The sequence below is a fragment of the Gopherus flavomarginatus genome, chromosome 22, assembly GCF_025201925.1.
Source record: "Gopherus flavomarginatus isolate rGopFla2 chromosome 22, rGopFla2.mat.asm, whole genome shotgun sequence".
Lineage (NCBI taxonomy): Eukaryota > Metazoa > Chordata > Testudines > Testudinidae > Gopherus > Gopherus flavomarginatus.
The window spans coordinates 5,731,118-5,751,996 of NC_066638.1; the positions used below are offsets into that span (position 1 = coordinate 5,731,118).

The 20,879-nt window shown below is 50.9% G+C and overlaps 1 protein-coding gene across 1 annotated transcript in view; it reads right to left on the minus strand.

Annotated features, from left to right (window-relative positions):
• Positions 1–20,416, minus strand: part of RIMS3 (regulating synaptic membrane exocytosis 3) — a 48,719-nt gene extending 28,303 nt beyond the window's left edge. Inside the window, exon 1 of the mRNA XM_050932451.1 lies at positions 20,341–20,416. The gene's annotated coding sequence lies outside the window, so the exon portion shown is untranslated. The remainder of the gene's footprint in view (positions 1–20,340) is intronic.
• Between the last annotated feature and the right edge of the window lie 463 nt (positions 20,417–20,879).

The window sequence follows — 20,879 nt, forward strand, 5'->3', positions numbered from 1 at the left end:
AAAAGGAAGTTTATGGCCTCCCAGCATGGCCTAGCAGGGAGCAGGAACCACCACAAAGACAAGGGTGGAACCCCTGCAGCCTTTGCCCTCGGCATAGGAGCTACAGCTGCTAGTCCAGCTCATAGGCTTGAAATGGAGCTGGGGCTGTGCTTTGGTCCAGCATTTTGGGCAGGTGGGGAAGTGGGCTGAGATTTTTTTTGCCTCTTAACTTCCCTACAGCTGCCCCCCAACACGCTCTGGCTTAGGTTTAAGGGCACAGTGTAAATCTGCCCCTCCTTCCCCAGCTCAGGGCGTTCTGATCCCGTCACCTTCAGTGTCACAGATGTGCAGAGTGGAGTGGGAGGCCTGGCACTGGCTGGCGAAGCCCGCACAGGGTTAGCGGGGTGGGTGAGGGACTGTATGCGTGTGTGTGTGAAAGCTCGTTTAGCCGCAGCAGCTTTGCGACAGAAATTGTCAGGGGAGAATGAAAACCTGCAATACAGGAAAGTGGCTTTCGCAGGCGCTTTCGGCATCTTCAGTGAGAACTGCCAGTCCTGCGCCAAGTACACCTGGGCTTGTTACCAGGCTGGGCCCCTGCACTCCAGGGGGACGAAGCTGGGGCACCAGCAACGGCTCACAGAGGCTGTAAACAAGAAATCCCCAGGCTCAGTTTACCTCAGTGCAGCCTCTATTTGTCATTTGAGCAAGCAGCAAAACCAAGGCTGTGACAACTACTGATCTCTGACGACCTCTTGTAATCTTCCTGAACACCTACCCCACCCCAGATTCTGCTGTTAACCCAGTGTCCTGGTGTCACGGAGTCACCGGGCGATGCTCTGGAACTGCTCCCCACCAAGCCAGTCAGGACTTTGGGGAGCCTCCTCTCCCTTGGAGCAGACTTGTTCAGGGCAAGAAGCTCACACGTCTTCACCTCCTGGGTCTCTCCTTGGAGCATTCAGCATCCTCTGCCCCTCCGTGCGCTTCCCACAGCGAGTCCACCCCAGCGGGGTCCTGGGGAAGCCACCGGGTCCTGCACCCCCACTTTGCAGTCAGACGTGACTCTCAGCCAGCCAGTAACACAGAGGTTTATTAGATGACAGGAACAGGGTCTAAAACAGAGCTTGTAGATACAGCGAACCGGACCCCTCGGCCGGGTCCATTCTGGGGGGCAGTGAGCCAGACCCCCAGGTCTGCCCTTGACCCCAGCCAGCTCCAGACTAACAACCCCTCCCAGCCCCTCCTCTCTCCTCAGCCCCTTTCCCGGGCCAGGAGGTCACCTGATCCCTTTGTCTCCAACACCTTCAGTTGGCACCTTTGCAGAGGAGGGGCCCAGGCCATCAGTTGCTAGGAGACAGAGTGCCAGGCATTTAGGTGCACTGGCCCTTTGCTCTGCCAGATACTTAAGAACTGCCATGGGGACACTGAGGCACCAACACAGTATTCAGAGAAAACATTAAGAACTTTCCCAGTTCCTCACATCTCTCCCCCCTTCGAGACCGAACTGAGCGAGGTCACTCCAGCCAGTGACCTGGGGAAGTTCGAACCCACCAACGTTCCCATGGATGCCCCAGCATCTCTCCCATTCCTTGGTGTGAGTTACACCAGGACAGTCCAGTCTCACGCCCTCCCTTAGGTCGGGTGTGCTTGATGGCACTTGCAGGCCGCATGTGGGAAGGTTTATGCGGCTTGAACCCTTTTGCTACCCCAATACCTCTGGGGTTCAAACTCGGACGGGGTCTTCTCCCAGCACTTAAGAGCCCCCCTCTTGGCCTTGGCCAGCTTTGGGCTTGGGCAGCTGCTTCCCACTTTGTGACCCAGACACAACACCTTTGCCATCCCCCCTTACACTTTCCAGCTTTTAAGGTCAGTCCCACCTCCTTGAGGCAGCCCAGCCCCCTCTTCACCTGGGACACCTGTTCCTCCCAGGTCTGGCTAAAGATGCACATGTTATCAGTGTCTGCCAGGGCCAAGTTCTCCATCGCCCTCTGCTTGTCTAGAATCTCCCCAGGCCTAGGCATGGGGTCGGCCTTGGACACTGTGATGGCTTTAAGCTTCTGATAGCCCCATAAAACCAGATCTTCCTGTCTCCCTTGGGGATCAGCCCCACAGGTGAGGCCCATGGGCTGTAAAACGGCTGGATCCCATCTAAAGCCAGCATGTTCCTGACCTCTCTCCCCAGGTTCTGGGCTGCTTTCCCAGTGACTCTGAATGGGGAACACCTGATGGGGAGATTGTCTCCCACCTCAGCGAAGAGAGCCCCCCGGGGGTCTTCCCCCTTCTTCATCCAATCCTCCCTCTTCAGGTTCAGGGGTCCCCTCACTCTCCTCCCATCCAGCAGCTCGAACGGGAAGAACCCTGTGGATTCCTGGGGCACCACCAGCTGCCTCCCGATTCCCCCCAGTTCTACTTCCCCTTTGGGAGCCCATTCCCAGTACAGGAATCCCTTCTCCTGCAGGACTCTGTCCCTGCAGCCTTCCCCAAGGGGGTTTGCAGCGCTGTGGCCAGCAAGTTCCCGCAGCTTCTTCAAGGAGGGATCCCTCTGCAGCTCAGTCTGGGATTCAGCAGCTGGGGCAGGGAGTGGGACCTGCTCCCTCTCGCTGGCTGGGCCTGGGGTCACAGCCCCCCTGAGCCCTGTCCCTGGTAGCTCGCTCCCTGCTGTGTAATCACTTCCCAGCAGCACGTCTGGACCAGGCAAACCTGTTTGGCAGCTGACCTGCCCTGCCCAGGTGTCCCCCCACTCAGATGGGATCTCAGCTCCCCCCGTGCTCAGCGCTGCCCTTGCTGTCCCAGTGGGGACAGGCAGCGAGCTCTCTGCTCTGGTCACATCATCAGAGCCAGTGTGAGCCCCCTCTCCGGTGTGCAGGGGGGCAGGGAACATCTCTCCCTCCCACTCAGCCCCAGGGGGCTGGTTATAGGTAGGCAGGTATCCTGAGCCCAGCAGCCCCTCCCCCCTGCCAACCAGGTCATTTGCATTTTCACTGACCATTTCCATCCTAGCCAATTGGTTCCCTGGATTTGAATTCAAACCCTCAGCCGTTACAGGAGCGGGGCCTGGATCCTGTCCCATGGGGAGACAGTCACCCCCCAACAGGGCCTCCCAGCGGATATCCTGGAGATCCCCAACGACCAGCCAGCCCAACCCCTCCTGGGTCTGCACAGGGATCTGGGCCATAGGCAGGGCGAGGGGCTTCACCCCAGGGAACTTCACCCAGATCCCACAGTCCCTCAGCATCTGGGGCTGCACCACCACAGTTCTCTCTGTCCCAGGGTCTCGCCCCCGCAGGCGTGTTTCCCCACTAACCCCTGGGCAGCCCCCTATGTCTCTCTGATCCACCATCACCAGTCCACGCTGCTGCTGCTTCTCCTGCAGCTTTTCCTCGGGATCTTGCTCTCTCTCACAGTCCTCTTGCTCTCTCGGGCTCTGCTCCCATCCCATCCGTCTCCAATCTCCTGATGGGGAACCCAATCGTGAAGACCCTCGTCTGATTGGGGACCAGACTCCCGGGGATGCCTGGCTGATGCTCCAGCTGCTCTCAGATCCTCTTGTAGCCCCATCTGGGCCAGGAATCTGCTCCTCAGAGCGGTGCTTCTCCTCCAACTGCACGATTAACTTGCCTTGGTGAATTTCCCCATGCGTAACCCTCTCTTTGTGCACAGGATCACAATGTCCTTCTCAAGGAGATGGTGATAGACCATCACTTCACCGTTCCCAAGTGGCTCTGGACTCACAGGCCTGTGTGCTCTTGGCTCCCCCATGGTTTCCAGGAAGAATCCCTGGTGTGCCAGCCCTTCTCGTGATCACCATCCTCTTTGCCAGGGTCGAGCTGCAGACTCCTCCGCCCCTGGGACTGCTCCTGCAATCCCCCGGGGAACCCTGCTACTGCAAATATCCTTCTCTCTCCCAGGGTCGAGCGGCAAGCTCCTCCGCCCCTGAGACTGCTCGCTGCAATCCTCAGGGGGACCCTGTTACTCCAACAGTCCTTCTCGCTGGTCACACACTCCCAGAGGTTAACTGGCCCCTGAAACCGTCCCACTCTGAGCCTTCAGCATGCCTGGTCCTCATTATCCCTCCTCTGTTTTACTGCTCCCCAGTCACTTACTGCAAGCAGCGCCATTCACGGGGTGCAGTACGTCCCGCCGCTGCCACCAGTTGTCACGGAGTCACCGGGCGATGCTCTGGAACTGCTCCCCACCAAGCCAGTCAGGACTTTGGGGAGCCTCCTCTCCCTTGGAGCAGACTTGTTCAGGGCAAGAAGCTCACACGTCTTCACCTCCTGGGTCTCTCCTTGGAGCATTCAGCATCCTCTGCCCCTCCGTGCGCTTCCCACAGCGAGTCCACCCCAGCGGGGTCCTGGGGAAGCCACCGGGTCCTGCACCCCCACTTTGCAGTCAGACGTGACTCTCAGCCAGCCAGTAACACAGAGGTTTATTAGATGACAGGAACAGGGTCTAAAACAGAGCTTGTAGATACAGCGAACCGGACCCCTCGGCCGGGTCCATTCTGGGGGGCAGTGAGCCAGACCCCCAGGTCTGCCCTTGACCCCAGCCAGCTCCAGACTAACAACCCCTCCCAGCCCCTCCTCTCTCCTCAGCCCCTTTCCCGGGCCAGGAGGTCACCTGATCCCTTTGTCTCCAACACCTTCAGTTGGCACCTTTGCAGAGGAGGGGCCCAGGCCATCAGTTGCTAGGAGACAGAGTGCCAGGCATTTAGGTGCACTGGCCCTTTGCTCTGCCAGATACTTAAGAACTGCCATGGGGACACTGAGGCACCAACACAGTATTCAGAGAAAACATTAAGAACTTTCCCAGTTCCTCACACCTGGCCCAATTGCATCCTGCTTCGTGTCTGCAACACTTCCCCCCTCCCCCCAAAAAAACTGTCGTTATTGTGCACTGATAAAACAGTAGCCTTGTTCCACCCCAGAAGTGGCTACATTTCAGTAGGACAGGAAGCAACTCCTGTGTGTGCAGTTGTGGGATGCACGAAGGTTTTGCTAATGGGTCTTTTGGGGAGGTGAGGAGCTCTGGTCTGACAACTGTATTTGCAGGGAGCTATGATTGACTGAAGTGTGTTGTGGAGCCTTGTGCACAAGTCCCCACCCCTACGTCTCAGCTGGGTCTTTGCTCCTGGCTTAACACAAATGGACACTGCAAAGGCAGTTGTGACCTGCTGTGCTGTTCATAGAGAGCTGATGGGGAAACCGCTTCCTACCACTTCACAGCCTGAGAGTTCCAGCCCCGTCTCTCTGAGCCCTCTTCAGGCCCGCATGGGTGGACAGAATTCAGTAATCAGGGGGGATCCTGAGGCAGGGTGGCATAGAAATGTGAGCCTTTCATCTCTGGTGACTTAGGCACCGCTCCACTGCCTTACATCTCAGGGGAAACGAGCACTGTTGTCTTGGACTAGCCCCTGGAGGGCTGCCCACAGCACACCCCCGCAGGAATTGATACTTGGGAGTGGTCTGGGGCTGGAATAGCAAAGGCTGCCACACGGCTGAGTAAGGGGCATGGCCAGGGAGGAGCCTAGTACTGGAATCACAGGTGGGCTGTGCATGAGGTGCATTGGCAGAGCTGGGGGGGGGGGGAGCTGGAACAGCAGGGGGCTACAGGTCATGACTGAAGGGCATCAGTGGAGCTTGAGGGGGTAGGAGAGAGACCTTCCCGGATAACTGCTGGCTCTAGTCAATTCCTCACTTTCATAAGTACCACCAAAGGTCAGAGAGGAAGGAGGTAGGAAATGGCAGAGACTGGCTTTAATTATCAAGACCAGACCAACACACACACAAAATAAAAAGAACGGGGAGTCCTTGTGGCACCTTAGAGACTAAGCATAAGCTTTTGTGGGCTAAAACCCACTTCCTTGGTGCATCAGATGAAGTGGGCTTTAGCCCATGGAAACTTATGCCCAAATAAATGTTAGTCTCAAGGTGCCACAAGTACTCCTGTTCTTTTTGCTGATACAGATTAACACAGCTGCTACTCTGAAACACATAAAATAATGACCCCCCCCCCCACCCTCTACCACATAGAGACTCCAATTACTGCTTTAAAATGCAGTCATCTTGCTTTACTAACAATCCCCTCTGTGTGTACCGCTCCGTGCTTTAACATTTCTGTGACAAATGCCATTTACCAGACACTGTTAAATCTAATCCATGCTGGGCTGATGAGCTAAGCCAGCCCTAGTGCTCAAACCAGCTGATAGAGTTCAGTGGCTCTGAGTTATGTGAAGTCATGGGGGGGCGGTTATGTGTATATGTGCACGACAGCTTTACTTGAGGCCGTGATCCTGCAGTTGGATTCCCACAAGCAGATCCTGCAGAGTCCCAGTGAAGTCAACAGGAATAACCTGAGTTCAGGAGTCAGCCCATGCAGATCTGACTGCAGGATTGGGGCCCACTGTTTCGGTGCAGTTTGCGATAGGACCCGCCGGTTTCAGCAGCTCAGAGCTTTCTGAGAATTAAAAATTACTCTCCAGGCTGTAACTTTCCGTGTTGGAACTTGGCCCGAAAGAGAATCTTATCAAAGTTTAAGGAAAATCCTTTTGGCCATTTCTGAAATGTCACTAGGGTGTAGGAGGATGAAGAGGGGTTGGATTACAGTTATCCAAAGACTATTTTTGCTTCATGAAAGACTGGAAGGATGGTTTTGTGGTTAAGGCACTAGACTGGAACTCAGGAAACCTGAGTTAAACTTCTGGCTCTGCCACAGACTCCCTGTGTGACCACAAGTGAGTCATTTAATCACTTTGGGTCTCATTTTCCCCATCTGTAAATCACACAATAAGTAAAAATTTCAAAAGCACCTAAGTGACTTGAGTCTAAATCCCACAGACTTTAACTAAAACTTTGGCTCCTAAATCCCTTTTGAAAGTGGAACTTAGGCACAATTATTGGGTAAAGCTTTGAAAAGCACCTTTCTCCCATCACTTGTCTATGTGGTCTGAGAGCTCTTTGAGGCTGTGTTTACTGTGCCTAGCACGGGGGAGCTTCGATCTCAGTTGGGGCTTCAGGATGCTACTGTGACATATTGATTTGTGAATTGTTCAAAACCTAATAACCTGCAATGTTACATACAGCCAGCCTTCAAAGGGAAAACCTCATTACACAGTGGTAATGATGAAATGGGTCTTTGCACAGGTGCAGTGAACATCTTTGCTGTTTTAATTAACTTTTGGAGCTGCAATCACCAAGATGGGCATGCATCCACAAGGAGAAGGGCATATCGTAGGCCAAATGCAGCTCTTATTTACACTGGAGAAATGATGCCTTCCACAGAGTGACCCTTCCTCACGCTGTTGTAAATAGGATCAGGATCTGGGCCACAGTGTTTCTAGAAAATCACTAACTTACCACTGAGATGAGAACACTCGGGGACTACAGTGTTGATACTGCAGCAAACTAAGAAAGGACAGCAGGATTTGTCCCTAAGCTTGGAGCTTTGCCTTGCACTCCAGTACAGATCTTGTTACCCCCCTCTGAGTGGTCTCAGATGTCTGCAGTCTTGCAGTCCAGTTTCCCATTAGAGTGTTTGCAGTGAAACTTGTTTATAAACCCTATATGCACCAGTCCTCGGACAGAGATGGTCACAAACAGCATGCAGGCAACTCCCTCATCCACCAGTCTCAGCCCAATACCAATGTCCAGTTTGCAGGGACCAGCTCTGCCCCAAAGAATCAACTCCAGTTATACAGATAAAGGCAGTCAGCAAACTCACGCCTTGCTGCTTGCAACTGCCCCCCCCAAGAGAAACCCCATCAAAAAACTAACCACATAGCATGTCTGCCAAGACTGAGCAGTGCTCACACCTCAGCAAAAAAGAATGTGTAAGACAATGTTACAGCGCCACCTGGGGATTCTCACCACAATAATTGTAAGTTGTGGTCAACAGGAGCGAGTGAGAGCTCAGGAATCCACAAAGTGATGCTACTTAGGAATGTGTTTTGGTTGCAAGCCCAAATCCAAACCTGTCCCGTTCACACCCACAGACCTACCCCTTGAGTTGGAGCAGACAGATCAAGCTAGTTATTATGTGAGTTCATTGGGCAGAAACTATGCCCCTTAATTTCTCTCCTGGGGGTGAAGTTCCTCCCCGGGCAGAGGACTAGGCATTTGGTCCTGGCACCATTTCTGTCCCACTCTGAGCCCTCAGAATGGACTTATGTCGTGCACAGGGCTTGTTCTGGCCCTTCTGCACACAGGTGAATTTCACCCCAAACTCACTTTCCACTGGTGAAAGGTGTCATACAAACCCTGGAAACTAATGTCCTTGTTCTCTCCAGAACGGGCACAACATAGGCATCTATGTCCCCTTCCCAGCCCCCACATTGCCCCCTATTTTGGAAGATTTGTGTCTATGGGGAAAAGACGAGTTCATTGTTTCTAAAGCTCACTCCTTCCTGGGCCTCTCCGCTAACCCTGCCCAAGGGGGAGGGCTGGTTTTTGTGGTACAATCTCATTTCCAATAGGTTCACCCACATTAGGAGGCTGTGGAATTTGGTCACCCCCCAATAGGATGGGGGACTATCTTGGGAAGCAGTGATCTCTAAGTCTTTCTTTCAGTCCTAGTGGATAATCAGCTGAATGTGAGTTCCTGGGGTAACCTAGTACCCGAAAGGGCTATATAACCAAGTATAACCAGATCCAATGGCTGCAAGGTTAAGCCAAATTAGGCCCACGTTTTTGACATGGGTAGTTAACTACTGGGACAGTTTACCATGAGCTGTGTTGGGCTCCCAATCCTTGGCCATTTGTACATCCAGATCTGACATTTTTCTAAAACCTGCTTTAGTTCAAACAGTTAATTCAGGTCTATGCTATACAGGAGGGCAGATGAGATGATCAGTGGCTCCTTCTGGCTTTATACTCCTATGAATCTAGTCTGAAAATGGCTCCTTATCTTACATTACTAATCCCCTAAACCATCCAGCTTCTCTCGGAGGTTTACCAAGGTGGGGTCAGTATCTTACAGATAAGGAAACTGAGGCACAGATTGGGGCAGTGATACGCCCACAATGATGCAGCAAAGACAGTGGCAGACCTGGAAAGAAAACCCAGGTCTCCTGATTCCCAACCCAACATCCTATCCCCAATGCCATGCTGCCTTCAGCCCCCATTCCTAGCCTGGCTTTCCATTCACAAAGCAGTGGGGCTTGAGTAAGGTATAAAATGGCTGCCAGATATCCTAATGGAGATTTCTCTTCCACCCCATGAATATTTAAACTCCTAGGGGATGGAAGCATCCATCTTCCAGGGAAAGGTAAATTATTAACTCCCTGCCAAGTGAAGCCACTTTATAATAATAGAGAAGCAGCGTCTGGAAAAATGTTTTGCTTTCAAGAGAAACAGCCACAAATGGGAAAGGATGAAAGCGACTGGGAATGCCGGCGAGCAGAGAGCTGCAGGTGCCCCCAGACCCAGTCACTCTCTATCCCAGTTCCATAGATCTACCCGGAGCAGCTGTATTTTTTTAAGCTGCACTTTCATCCACAGTGAGCTGATTTAATGCCGACTGCCAGCAGTTGATTTTCTCAGCAACTTTCTTTCTTTTCCTTTGAGGAGCTGCCGCTGTCTGTTGCGGGGGAGCAGTACAATAATCTGGCTTGGCTGGGGCAGGGGCGAACCGCTTGGGAATGATGGGAAGTGAGCGCCATGGACTCCACGGACTGATTCACTAGTGCCCTGCACCTTGTGTTGGCATTTATATCCATGGGGGTAAAATGCTACCAAATCAGTGTGCCTGGGTCTTTGCCCCGCTTTGTGCTGGTGTGAATGATAAGACCAGGTGCAGGGCAAGGGCGAATCAGCAGTTAAGGATTTAAGTTATTTCTGTGCCCGGGGCTGGGGAAAGGTGTAAATTTAAAGTAACAATCTTGCTTCAATTTACACCCTCTAATTGCTTTATCTCCTATGTACTGGGGGCCTGTTAATCCAAGTTACATGGTCCGTGAATAAATGGACCAGATCCTCAGCAGACCTGTATTGTGGTCGGATTAGACACTTACTTTTCAGGACAAACTCAGAAGCAAACAAACCACCCTGCCCCCCACTCCTCCAGATCCAGGTGCCAAATTATCCAAATTTATTCCAAATTATCCAGGCTCAGAGACTGAGTAAACAGTTCTGCTTTACACCATCTCCCCACCCCATCTCTGCTACATAACTGAGCATTGCCAGTGGGTTTGCCAAAATGATGCCCACAACCCTAGTTAGTGTCGACTGGCCTTGTTCCATTGAAGTAAACTGGCCTAGCTGGAGTGAAACCAGCGGAGGATCTGGCCCATGATTTCTCAGTGTTAATTACACATCTGGAAGTGCATTGTCTGCATTGCAGTATATGCTACCTTGGGGGTAAAATCCTCTGTTTAATAGAAGGGAGATACCCAGGGCTCTCTTGGCCATTAGATTCTGAGGTGAGAGCAAGAGTCTGCACTTCAGATCCTCATTTGCAACGAGATATGCAGCATTACAAGCTGATGATCCTTTGGACTGCACATGTGAAAAGGTAAAAATCCCAGCAGAGGGAACTCCCCAGCCCCCTGCGTTTGGCATGGGCACAGCTGCACTTGCTGGGTCCTAGGCACCTCATTGACCAGGAGCCTGACAAATTGGAGGGAAGTCAGAGAACAGCGGCCAACACAGGCAGAGATTTCAAAGCTGAATGAAAGCACTTAGACACCCATTCGCCATTACAATTAATGGGAACAGAGCATCCAAATCCTCTTGTGCCTCAGAAATCTCTGCCTCAGCCATTGACAACTGACTGCACCAGTTTACACCCCCCATAGTGCTCCTGTGGGTTTTATAGCTGACTGATGTGGCAGCACAGTGCAGGGCTGAGGACAGCAGACTAGAGACAGGATTTCTGTGCCCAGCCCTGCCACTGATCTGCTGGGTGGCCTTAGGCACATCACTTCCCTTCTGTGCCTCAGTTCTCCTCTCACCCCACAGCTGTCCAGCCTGTATAGTTTGTGCTGTTTGGGGCAGGAAAAGTCTCTTGCGATCCATCTACGCCCACCCCAGTGGGCTCCCAATCTCATTTGGGGCCTGTAGGTTCTACTGTAATAGACACAGGATGGTCCAGGGGCTAGGGCACAAGCCTAGGACTTGGGGAGACCTTGGTTAAATTCCCAGCTCTGCCACAGACTTGACCAAGTCACTAAGCTGTTCTGTGCCTCAGTTTCCCCATCTGTACTAGTATATTTATGCCTCTGGAGAAGGAAAGCAATGAGTGAGGATAAATCCAATGAAGAGGATGAGGTGCCCAGATACTGTGGGGATGGGAGTCAGGTAAATATTTTAGATCAGCGTTTCTCAACCTTTCAGTACCAGGGGGCAGTCTGCTGCCTTCCTAAACTGTGTTAGGGCGATCTCAAGGATTGGCGCTGATCCGTGGACCAGTTGTTCAGAAATGCTGCTTCAGAGAGATACTTGGGCCCAGATCCACTTAGGCGCCTAAGTCTGAGATTTGGGTGCCGCTGGGATCCACAAAGCTTCCACTAACTGGTGCCTAAACTCATTCAGCACTTACATTTACGCTCTCAAAGTTCCCCTAGCTACTGAAGTTTCCGCCTTTGGGTGTGTGCACTGCTGTCTCGGGCAGGTGGCTGGATGCCTCTCTCCCACCTCAGCCCCAGCGCAATCCTCAAAGCCATGGAGGCTGACATTCCCTGGCCTACTTCGCCTGCAGGGCCCGATCCAGGCTGCAAGCTTTGAGCACGTGTCGCTCTGCACAAAACGCTTCAATCCTCCCCCTCGCAGCCGCCTGGCTCGCTTGTGACATAGGTGCTGCAAGGACACAGGTCTCCATCCCGGCAAATAAAGACACTTCCACGCCTGCCTGGCTCCTCCTCGTGCAGAGCCTGAAGCGCGTGGGTGGCAGTGGAGAGGGGTGACCCTGCTGGTGCTCTCTGCGTCTGCCTGCCGGGCTAATGAGACCTTACCGGGAGCTGGAGGGGCTGGGCTGTCACGCCCCTCTGCCTGAACTCACACATTTATCAATTATAAAGGGATGTAAACAGGTTCACAGACAAGCCAGGCGATTAGTCATAATATCACTAATTAGAGCCCGCTCCAGGAGCAGGGCAGCATTTCAATATTTACCTTCAGGCGGCTACTTTCCACCCCCAGCCTGCTGCCCTTCCAGTAAGTGCAGGAAGGAGATTAAAGGGTTTGCTTGGGAAGTGGTGCCGGCCGCGTGCCTGAAACACAAGCAGAAGAGGAACACGGTCACGTAAACTGCCTCTCTCCCCCAGCCACTGACTGTGTCACAGGATCTCCAAGCTCTGCTGAAGAGATTTCACATGCAGTGGATGTGCTCGGGGGAGTTTCCCTGATAACACTTTTTCTGCCAGTCCCTCGCCACACCTGCCTGCTGCTACCTTCCTAGGAGCCTCGGTCATGGCCCAGGACCCTACTGTGCCAGGCGCTGTTCAGAGTCCGACACAGAACAAAGCCCGTTCCTGCCCCATGGCGCTTACAGCAAGTAATAAAAGGCTCTTCTCAAGGGGCCTTTACGTGATGGCTTGAAGATTCAAGCAGGGGGGCAGGGGAAGGAAAGTAGATGGGTTTCTCATGCAGAGGCCAGACACCTGGCCCATAGGGCTAACTGTTTTTTCTGGCCTCATCCATGTCAGCCGAATCTGTTGTGTTGACCTCCAGGATCTATTGTGGGAGTTTAGCCCTCCAAGCTCAAATTGAGTTGTCCCCTGCACAGGCCCAGTTCTGCCTTCCGTTAGCCCCATGCGACCACACTGAAGTCAGTAGGGCTGGCAGAAGATGTGCCTTCATGGAAGAGGCATGTGGTTAAGGCATGGGAGAGAGCTGGGTGCTGCTTCCAGCTTTGCCACTGACTCTTTGCATGACCTTGGGCAAGTCACTTAATCCAGCGTCCTTTCGGGTGCCCAAATTTAGAGTCCCAGGCCCTGATTTTTCACACGAGTTGAGCCTCTATTGACTTCAGCTGCCTAGTTTCTTAGCACCTCCTCATCACCATGGCATCCAAGTATCTGCGCGTCCTCTGTCCTTACTTCAAACTAAGGACCTCCCTTGTGTCAGCTGGATGCTAGGGCTAATGATGGCATTTAGAAATGTGAATTCCAAGCTGACAAATATATTACAGTAAAAAAATAAACCTCGTTAAAATGACACAGAATTAGCCATTCTATCTTATACCTAAAAGAGAGACACCCCCGAAGGAGAGATGCAGTATAGCAGACGCAGGCTTGGTCAATACATGGGTGAGAGATTTCTCATTGTCTCTGCCCTGCCCAGCTGCTGCAGGAAGCAGTGCTGGTGTTTCATTCGGTAGCTCTAAGCAAGTACTGACTCTATGCCTGCTCATGGTCCTCGGGGATTGCTCTGCTGCTCGGAATCCTGGATCAGCGGAGAGATGGGCGACTCGGGTACTGCCCAGCTGTGGTTATTAATGTCAAAGAACATTCATTTTATTTTATTTTTTGAAAGGCACTATAGGGAGTTTAGACTGGGCACCAAATTCTGCTCTTGGTTGCAACTCCAGAGTAAACACCCCTAGGATAAATCGGAGGTAGCTGAGACTTGACCCTAGCCCTGGGCGTCTGGCTGTTATGCCAACAGGAGACACAACTTGCACAGCAAATGGCAAGTGCATTATTTCATTGGAACTATAGCCTGCTTGTTGGGGCAGGGGCCTACTCTTCTTGTACCTGTCTGAACAGCAGGGCCCACTGTGTTAACATGTAGTGAGAGGCATTGCCTGCCCCTAAACATGCAACCTAAAGACCAAGGGCAGGAAGGGAAACAGAAGCACAGAGAGGGCCAGTGATTTGTCCATGGACATACAGTACATCAGTGGCAGAGCCAGGATGTGCTTTTGTCTCCAATTAAGTGATTATTCTTTATTGATCCTCTGATAGGCAAATTCCATTTGAGAATCTCAACAATGCTTCAAAACCATTAGTAAGCTCATCCTCACCCCACCCTGTGAGATAAGGATCATCTTCATTTTCCTGTTTGGGGAAACTGAGGCACATGGCAGGTAAGGTCATCTGTATTGGAGGTGGGACTAGAGCTGTGGGTTCTGACTCAGCATGCTCCCTTGGTGGGATACAGCCTCCCTGTTAGACTTGTGGTGAGACGCTTTCTAAACACAGGATTTGTATAGAAGTTTTGTACAGAGTTCAAACAAATGCAAATACCACTAAAAAGGTGTATGCTCAGCTCCAAGACTCTACCAACCCCAGGGAAATTTGGATAATTATAACCTTCCTGACTCCCCTTTTTTAAAGGAGCCCTGAGCTGCCAACTAGCAGATTTGGCAGTGAATCGGACTACTAACCCACCATTAGACACACACACAAAACCAGATTAGCAAATTGCTTTTCCTCCCCTTCTATACAGATGAGCATGGCAGGGGTGCTGTTTGCTAAGCAGACCATAATTGCCAAAGCAATATTTTGCACAGGGGTAAAATTGAAGGAGAACATAGTGCTCCAAATGAGGTCTTTCAAATAAAAATGTCAGTTTTACAAGTGCCCTGTAATATAACTTTTACATCTTCTGACCTTACAGATGAAGGGCAGGCCAGAGCCAGAGCCCACTGAAATTGGCAGATGTCTTTCCGGTGACTTCAACGAGCTTTGGATCAGGTCTGTAGCTAATAAGTAGCAGAGGATATGGGCTCTCAACCTGCCCTTCTTTATGACTAGCCGGGAGAGTGGTCCTGAAACTCTGATTGTAACAAAGGATCATGGGATGAGGAAAAGCTGAGAACTGCTGCACTAGGGAATCACGTAGGGTGCAGCTTCTGGGAGCTACCACAGACCATCACAAATGAGAGGTCCCCTTTAACTGGAGGTACCTCAGCTGGCACAAAATGAGCAAGTGCGTTCAGGCTCATCTCCTGGCCTTCCCGCCCCTCCATCCTACCCAAAACGCTTATACAAAGGTCCACTTCTGAGCCTGCCCTCTGCCCCAGCGGAATCCCTGCACTGGATCCCCATCTCCTCCCATGGATGAAGTTACTCCACCTCCTTTTCAAGACCCTGCGTAAGCTCCCTCCCATGTGAACCACTGCTGCTGGTTCTGCCTATTGCACTTCCCGATCCTCTCCATCTCCTTCTCCCAGGCTCAGCTTCATTCCCAACCTTTTATTTAGGGCCAACTCCCAGGTCAGTAGACCCTCTGCACCTCAAAGCCCTGAGACTCAACAATGAGATACCTGGCCATGATATTTATTGCTCCTGTGCCAGATTCTCCCTCTCCTTTATGCCAAGGCGCTCCCATTACTTTATTAGTTCCTAGACAAGCTGCAAGATGAACTCCAGGTAAAGCTATGGACAGGTCCCTGACTTGGGCATCCTCCTTGACTCAACCCTGTCTATGGACCTCCTCCCCCCATATCCAAGTTGTCTCAATCTAGGACAGTCTCTGCATTTGGTGAGTAGTTTCAGGCAAAGTTTAAACCGTACATTTTGAAATGAATTTTCATTTCAAAGCAGCATTTCATTTAGAAAGTTAGCTAGCTAAAAAGAGGAATGAATCAGCTGAAAATGACTCCAAATGAGAAATTCATTGTGTGTCTAATAACATGGTTCGGTTGACCCAAAATGATTTTTTTTTCAATTTGGAGAGAAAAAAGAAAAACCGGAAAAAACCCAGTTTCAGTTCAAACCAAAGCATTTTTCCCCCAGATTTTCATGGTTTGACCCTTGAATCAATTATTCATTCAGCTCTAGCAATAACTGTACACGGAAATGTTACGAAAGATATTTCCCATCCTGATTCTGAGCGGAAGGTTTGCAAAGTGCTTTGAGATCCTCAGAAGACAGTTGCTCTACCATTGCAAGGGGTCACTATCAATAAGCCTTCAGATGTGACAAAAGAGAGGACGACACTGAAGTGACCGTGCTCAAGACCCTTGAAAAAAACAAGCTGCTGCTCATAAACATCTCACTTGCAATTTCTCAGTCAAAAATCCCTTCAAACTTCCAGGCAAGACCCGATATGGAAACAGAGAAGGCAGCACAGATGCTGGCCAGAGCAAAGGGCTGGGCTCTATCCCCAACTCTGCCACTGACTCAGCGTGTGATCTGGAGCAAGTCACTTTACCTCTCTGTGCCCCTGTCCCCCCCACCAGTAAAATAGCAGGGCTCCTTTGCAAAGCTTTCAGATACGATGGGTAAAAGGTACTTTATGTGCAAACTAGAGAGCCAAAGTCCTCCCTACTATACAGGTGTAACTCTAGGGTAAATCTACTGGTGCAGGCAACAGCAGAATCCAACCCATGGCGCTACTTGTTTGAGAACTGACTTGATTGGGAGACTGCCCAGACCGCAGCCCTCCAGACCAGCTTTGTCTCTTCTCTGCGCGGTAATTCAGCAGATGGGGGAGCCCTTTACCTGTCTGGCGCCAGCGCAGACTTCATCAGCTCTGCTTTCTCCTTTGCAGAGCAGCAGGTAAAGCTTGGCTTGGGTTTCTGTGCTCGACATGCAGACACTCTGGCTGCCAGGCAACCTGGAATGGCCACAACCTTGATAGTCTTTTGAGGGTTTCCCCCTTTGAAACCTACATGGCGAGGATCTGCTCTGACACCTGATCACCCTCGCTGCCCTGTGCCTGTGTCCCAACACCTCCCTAGCTGGGGTTCTGGGGGGAGGGGGCACCAGCTGTTGGCAGGGAAGGAAATCTACAATTCAGGAACCTTCAAGGCTGTCAGGTGCTGCTGCTGAGTCACCACTTTCCTCTCTGGGGGGCAGTGACTGCTTTGCAGATGGCCTCTTTTCCTGGCAATGCTGAAGGAGCACAATGGATCGTGGCTGAAATCGGGGGGTGTATCACCTAAGTTAAACAGGATATTGGGATGGCTAGGTCCTGATGGGCTCCCCTTGCCCTGCTCTGTGGGTTTACAAACCCTTCACTTTACTGGAGCATAGAAATCAGAGATGGACAAGACCGGTGGCCAAGCTGGCCCATTCCCCAGGGGGTTTTTGCCCTCCGGCTTAGGGATTTAAATGCCTTGAGTACAGCTGGTTCAATTCTTTGTGAAGGCTCTGACCCAGCACTGCACTTAACTGTGGGCTTCGTTTTCATCATGGGGAGTAGCTCCAATGCGGTCACTGGGGTGAATCCTGTGCTTAGAGTTAAGCACGTGCTTAGAGTTAAGCACATGCTTAAGTGTTTTGCTGGGTCTGGCACGATGAATATTTGTTGTTCATTTTGCCTCCTCACTTTTCCTTAGTGAATTGATGCTGATCTTCTTCAGACTGTTCATTAGTCACTGATGTAATTTTTATCAAGAATTTTCACCCCAGAGACTGTTCACGAACTATTCTCTTCAGTCATCTGTTAATGGATAGGCCAGATGTGTGGGTGTCTACTGCGGCCACACGGCACTATTATTGTTATTAATGGTTTGTATTATTGTAGCCCCTAAGAGCCCTAGTCATGGACCACCAGGACCCCATTGTGCTAGGCCCTGTACAAACACCAAATGGCATTGTTTCTCTGTCCATACCTGGGTGGCAGACATTTTTCCATAGGAGAACAACTCACTTCTTGATGGGACATTTTAGGTGAGCGATCGTTCATGCTAACCTATGTAACATGTTGGGGATGGGCAGATATTTTCACTCGTAAGCTCGGATGTCCAAACACTCACCAATCTCTAACGCGGCTCCACCAATCACTGAGACTGAGGCAGGCTGTAATTTACCAGTGACAGGGCTTCTACCATTGCTCTGGGAGAATCACCCTAAGCTCTCTGGGGGCAGGGACAATCCTTTAGTTGGGTGTTTGTACAGCCCCAGCACCATGGGGTCTGGGGCTCCTAGGGGCTACAGCAGAGGTGGGCAAACTACAGCCCACGGGCCATCCTGCCTGGCCTCTGAGCTCCTGGCCTGAGAGGCTAGCCCCTGGCCTCTCCCTTGCAGCCATGCCACCCTGTGGGCAGCGCTCTGGGAGGTGGGGTTGCATGCTCCTGCCAGGCAGCGTGTCTGACTCTGGTCAGGCAGCATGGCTGAGGTTTGCAGGGGTGGTCAGGGGATTGGGAATGGGGGTGTGGATAGGGGTGAGGAGGGCAGTCAGGGGACTGGGAGGAGGGGGGTTGGATAAGGGGTAGGGTCCTGGGGAGGCAGTTAGGGGTGGGAGGTCCTGGGAGGGGGCAGTTAGGGGACAAAGCAGGGGGGCTGGATGGGTCAGAGGTTCTGAGGGGGGCAGTCAGGGCAGGAAGTGGGAGGGGGCAGATAGAGGGCAGGGGCCAGGCTGTTTGGGGAGGCACAGCCTTCCCTACCTGGCCCTCCATACAGTGTTGCAACCCCAATGTGGCCCTTGGGCCAAAAGTTTGCCCACGCCTGGGCTACAGCAATCCAAATAGTTCTCAGTAATGATGTTCCTAGAACAGGGAGGCACTTCAGTTGTGTGGTTAAAGCACCAGGAGGCCAGTGCTGTGATCTCAGTGTCAACTGTGTCTATTGCCTTTGGCATGTTGCTTCCCTTTTCTGTGCCTAGATTTCCCCGTCTGTAAAACTGAAACCAACAATGCACAACAGAAGCGATGCCTAGCTCCAGTGGCATGGAAGTGTTCCCATGTAGTGGGTTGGAAGAGCTTGAATTTTTCTGAAAATATGAGACTGTTTCTGTTTAGTGGCAAGCGAGAACAAACTCCTGAATTACAAATCGAGTGTATATAAATCTCATGATCGCAAATTCCTATAAAATATGGATCACTTTGCCTACCACTGAAATGCAACTGCTTCTGGTGTGGAGCACAACAGCTATTTAACAGGACCCAGAGCAACATGACAAAAACCAGGCCCCGATCCTGCCAAGACTTCAATGGGAACTACTCACGTACTTCAAGTTAAGCATACGTGTGAGCCTTTGCTGGATTGGGACCACAGTTAGGACCGGAAATAAACAATACGGTATTGAACTGATACTGCAGCAGAGAATTTGGGAAGGCAGAATGCAATCCCTCAATTGGAATTTAACAAGGGCAACACCCTCGCTTTTGCACACGCATGTGTGCACACAGAATGTGTCATCATTTTTAATGTCATTTGAGAGGGACACCCCTAAGTCCAGAAGATAAATGAGGCAGTTCTAAGGGTCCCCTTTACCTCCATTTCATCATCCCTAAGAGAACTGCAGCCAAAAAGCTACGTATCCTTCATAGTTACAGTATAAAGCCAGAAAACCAGAGGATCCTGCTGCTGTTTTCTCTATACTGCTTTTCCTCCACCACTGAGAACTGCTAAGCTCCAGAGGTAACAAATTAGATCATTATAGCACAGCGCTAATAGGATCACTTTCAATACAGCACACACAGAATAATCCGTGCCAAAGGACAAGGCAAGCATGCTCTTGTATTGCTGAGCTGAGGAAGGGTATTCGTTACCCTGTCCTTAATTTTACCTCTATCCATGCTCCCCCTCTGCTTATGGCTCACTCGGAGAACGGGGAGTCCGGGGTGGGAACTGGAAAGACGTGCTGTCTGCTGTACCAAGACAAGCTTGGTTACAGAATATATCCTGAGTAGCTGGGGAGCATACACAGAAGCCATAGGCTCTGACTGGTACCAACCTGTCAAATGTAACATAGTACCACAACAATAGCCTTGGTCCAAAATCTGCAGTACTTGTGGGGTTTGCGCCCCTTCCCCCCCCCCACACACACACACTCACTTTAACCAAATAGGAGGTTGCAAGGCCATTTCCACTTCCTTTTCTCCCTCCTATTTGTATTTTATTGCAAAATACTAAACATTCTTAGAGTAAATTACTGCAATGCTCAATCAGTGATTAGATTACATTAAAGCTTCCTTCCTTCTCTGCCATGAATCGCTCCCTTAAGACAGTGGAGGGTGGGAGAAGAAAAGAGAGGAGATGGATACCAGGCTTGTAGAACCTAATCCAGTTTATCAGTGACCTTCACCATTCTTACAGTTACAAAGACCAATGAAGCATTTTGAGAAGTTCTCCAGTAAACGAGCTCCATTTCTCTGCACAGACTGGAATCCGGCTAGGGCTTTTGTTGGCAAAAATCGCTCCAGGACATATGGAATAGCAGGAACTCAAATAAGGGCAATCAAAATGAGAGAAACATGTCATGTTAGTAGCATTTCTCCTGCTGATCTGTCGCTTTAATAGAAACACACACAGACCCACAGAGAAAGCGAAGGAAATATCCCTGTATGTGCTTTAGCAGATGCACAACATGCAAAGGCACAATTGTCTGGAAAAATTAATTCCCTGTTGCATTTGATTAAATATTCACCTCTGCAAATGCTCCTGACAAGAGAAACGGAGCTCTTACTCCCTACTCGCCTTCCTCCCGTGCACACACCTTTAAGGAAAAGGGGTAATAAGAAAATGATGCATCTTACCAAATAGAGGAGTCCGACAACAGCGTCCAGGTATAACAGGAATAAAAGACACCCCTGCTGCTTCTCCAAAACACACACGCACACCCCACCTCTTCTCCTCCCAAAAAAAAATAAAATCTGCCCCAAATGATTCAAACCCAAAATCCCATCCCTGGTGTGAGGAGACAACAATCTAGTTAATCTTTAAAGGTTTCTGGAGAGAGACAGGAGCGGAGCTGTAGACTCTTTGCTTAAGCATCTCCATGGTTACCTCCCTGACCCAATTCTCTTCACAGCCAAAAGCAGGGGTAGGGAAGAAATTCAGAAGTGAGATGCAAGGCATGTGAGGAGAAGTCGTCACAGTTATTTTGCAAGCAATATTTATTTGGTGGCGGGGAAGAGGATGGTTCTGTAACATGTCATTTCTTCCCTCCTTCTCCCCCTTATTTCTCATATTCCATGGTTTGGGCTCCCACTTCTCTCCTTCACTCCCCTCAGGATTCAAAGACATTGTCTGGGGTCTGTAATAGCACAACAGTGTAACTAGGGATGGGGCTCAA